Source organism: Centrocercus urophasianus, unplaced genomic scaffold (genome assembly GCF_019232065.1).
Source record: "Centrocercus urophasianus isolate 14NV4802_14NV808 unplaced genomic scaffold, USGS_Curo_1.0 seq_8, whole genome shotgun sequence".
In the NCBI taxonomy this organism is placed as follows: Eukaryota; Metazoa; Chordata; class Aves; order Galliformes; family Phasianidae; genus Centrocercus; species Centrocercus urophasianus.
Window position 1 is genome coordinate 268,206 of NW_024885421.1, and position 3,455 is coordinate 271,660.

At 44.7% G+C, this 3,455-nt stretch overlaps 1 protein-coding gene across 2 annotated transcripts in view; it reads right to left on the reverse strand.

The window, feature by feature from the left end:
• Nucleotides 1–3,112, reverse strand: part of ATP8B2 (ATPase phospholipid transporting 8B2) — a 73,126-nt gene extending 70,014 nt beyond the window's left edge. For both annotated transcript variants that reach the window (XM_042838393.1, XM_042838392.1), the window contains exon 1: nt 2,865–3,112. The gene's annotated coding sequence lies outside the window, so the exon portion shown is untranslated. The remainder of the gene's footprint in view (nt 1–2,864) is intronic.
• Nucleotides 3,113–3,455: the final 343 nt, after the last annotated feature.

The window sequence follows — 3,455 nt, forward strand, 5'->3', positions numbered from 1 at the left end:
GACGTGTGGCGAGGAGAGGAGAGGAGAGGAGAGGAGAGGAGAGGAAGAAACCTAATAAGTCCAACTTTCAACTTGAGGTTGAACCAAAGAGAGCTCTGAACACAAGGTAGCAAAATGCTTCATATGTGAACTTGGGGTCCTAATACAATGAAGTGAAACAGCCCTAGAGAGATATGTAAATTGTACTGAAAAGCTCAAGAAGCCAGTGTGTTGGAAGTGCTTACGAGTCTGTGTCTTGTTCATAAGGAACGTGCCTTACACCCTAACCTGGTGCAAAGCTAGAGCTCTTGGGGGAAAAAAAAAGGAGGGGTTGGGGAGGGAAACCTGAGTCACAGACCTTTGAGTCCACAAGGACATGCACCAAGGACAGAGGGGTCTGGAAGAGAAAAGCAAGAGGAGAGATCCTGGTCACAGTGAAACACAGTGATGTGCTGCAACCAACTGTAAGTTAAGCAAAATCAATGTTCTCTCACACCTGTATTCATATTTTTCATAGTGTTGTAAAGCCAACGGTACAGATTTAAGATGGAAAAGTAAAACAAACCTTATCTGTCTGAAAAGTGAAATGGCAGGTGGGTAAGGGCTTGGCAACAGACCTGATAACAGCAGTATAAGCTGTACACCAGTCTTGCCAAAGAGCTGGGAAAAGGGAAGGTCTGCTTAATGTTAAACCAGTGGGTAATCTCAGGTGGCCTCTAAAACTACAACCCACAGTAACTACAAGGGCAATAAACTCAGGATTCCAAATAGTGGAACAGAAAGGAAGCAATGGATGAAAGCTTAACACACTTAACAACCAATAGAGATGGGCTAGGAGCTGCACAGGCCCCTGGACTGAGTCAGGGAGAGAAAAATATAGCCAAGGAATGCACATAGGTGGAGTTATTGCCCTTGTCCATGGGGCATGTGCCCGACACTGACCTTGGATTCAACACAGTACTGTACAGCCTCAGCCCAAACATCTCATACTGTTGTTCGTCATGTGGGGAAAACCAAGAACTGTGATCTACTTTCTTTTCCTCCTTTCAGCATTCCTCCTTGGGTACAGATTTGGAAACACTGGTATACTACATAATTCAACTTTTGAAGTGGGAAAACCAGTTTTTAAAGCATATTTGTATTTAAATGCATCCAGTTGCTGTGGACAGTAGAGCAGAACTCACCTCTTTGAGCTTTCCAGCCTCATAACGAGGGCACTCGTGAGTTTTTACCATTGTCATTGTATCACCTACACATATACAAGAATCAAATCCTCCTCCTGGAATCAGTGCTGAGCACATGCATCCTAACGGGACTTAGGCTGGACATACAGTTGTAAGAGGTTGGACAACTCTGTGTGCTAAGCGCTGGGCATGGAAGGTGTGACACAGTGTGACATGGAAGCTGTGACTGCCTTTCCAAAGCAGACAAACAACTGCTTAGTTCTGGGAACCTGTCTATCTGACAGTGATTAACCATTCCCAGCTGGAATAGCGGCTTTCAGTTCTGCTGAGATCTGTGTTGGCCATGAATATGACAATGACTAGAGCCAAAGCTAAAGTGCAGTAAGTCATACATTTCACTAAACAGGGATCCACAGGGAGTTTTTACTGCTGAGAAAATGAAGGCATTCACTTCAAAGGAAGCAAACAGTTCCTCATGTAATGTGAATTTCAGGTTATTTTGCTCTGGTTGTTTGCAGCTGAGTAATGCAGAAAGTGCCTCTATCACTGATCGTATGGCCTTAACCTTTCCTTTAAATGTTAGTTCTGAAATACTTTTGCATAAATCATTTGCAGAAATATGGGTTAAGGTCAGTGCAGCAAGTTAACTTCAGCATAAAAACTGCCCTTTTCCTTGTAAGAAATTCATGCTGGTTTCTGTGGGACTTTCGCTGGTGTCAGCAATATCTAAACTGTCATGTCTCCATGATCAGAGAGAATAGCAATGCTGTGTTGTGAAAATCATTCTTCAGTATAGGGCTGTATAGTCATACTGCTGTGTTAAGGGTCGAATTATTGTCAGATGCCAGGGAAGGATTTAAGACAGTCTGTATCAGAGCAGCAAGGATTCCGGGGGAGAAGTGGTCATTTTTATCTGTAATTCAGAAGATACTTAGGATGTGTTTCATCTACATTCATAATTCACATTCATAAGTCTTTGGCTGCTCGTAAGTTGGCCTCCTAGTCTCAAGCCTTTCGGTTTCAAAGGCAGTGAGACCACAGAACGATAGAATCATTAGGGCTGGAAAAGGCCATTCAGATCATCCAGCCCAACCCCCGCCCACCCCCACCATGCCCACTGACCACATCCCTCAGTGCCACATCTGCACAGCTCTTGGACATCCCTAGGGATGGTCACCTCACCACGTCCCTGCGCAGTTTCATTTATCACTTAATATACCAGGCCAGAAATCAGCACTCACTAAATGGTTCACTGGCCACTTTGAGCTCTAGAGGCATTTACAATGCAGAACCTTTTCTGATGGAGGCAAGACCATCCCATGTTTCATTCCTTCATTGTTACGTTAAAATGCAGTTGCCAGCAGCAGTGGTGGAGAAAGCACTGAGCATGTTTTAAACCCTAAGCCAGCAGAATGAATGGGCGTTTTCTCACCAACTTTGGTTTACTGAAACCTCGTTTCAGCAGTCCCAACTCCTATCTTTGGGTGTTGCTGATAGAATAAAGCTGGTGCTACATGAAGAAAACATAGACACAAAGAGCCATTCTCCACAGCCAACCCTCAGAGATGCAGTATGATCTAATATGGAAAGGAAAAAAAAAGGAAAGGAGAAAAAAAAAGCTGAAAAGAAAAGCAAAAATAATTGAAACCTGGACTCTTCTGCAAGGTTCTACTTTTCTTCCAGGAGAAAAAATTGACCTACCTGGCTGTTCTTTGCTGTCTTCTCTATCTGAAGCTGTTTGTCAAGACAAGCAGAAGGATTATGCTCAGCACCATGCAGGGAGCTGCAGCCTCTGTTCAGATCCCTATGGGATAATTCAGCAGAGCATGCCAGGCTGCTCCCCAGCAGGGCTGCAGAACTCCCTGGGGAACACTATGCTTTCCAGGTAAACCTGCCCAGGGACAGAAGTCACAGGATGTCTCGGTGTGCTTCACGTCCTCAGCAACGGCTCTGCAGGAAAAAAGGCAAAGTTCCCCAAGCTGTGGGTGGAACATGGCACAGCGTTGCACTGAGTAAATAAAAGCAATTGATCCTTGGACTCAGGTGCGACATCGGGCATTAGGAGGGTTGATACCATGGGCAGGACTCTGTATTTCGTCTGACAAATGCAACCTTAAGCACCTTTCTGTAGCAAAAGCAGTAGCCAGGCCTGTAAAAAAGATGTTGCACTCAAATGTGTGCAGTCCAGAGACTTAACTTCCTCAGACAGCACACAGGTGGAGACCCTCAAAGGCAAAACATGTTCTTTCTCAGAAACATCTCACTGCCTCCCGTAAGGACGTACAGCCTTTA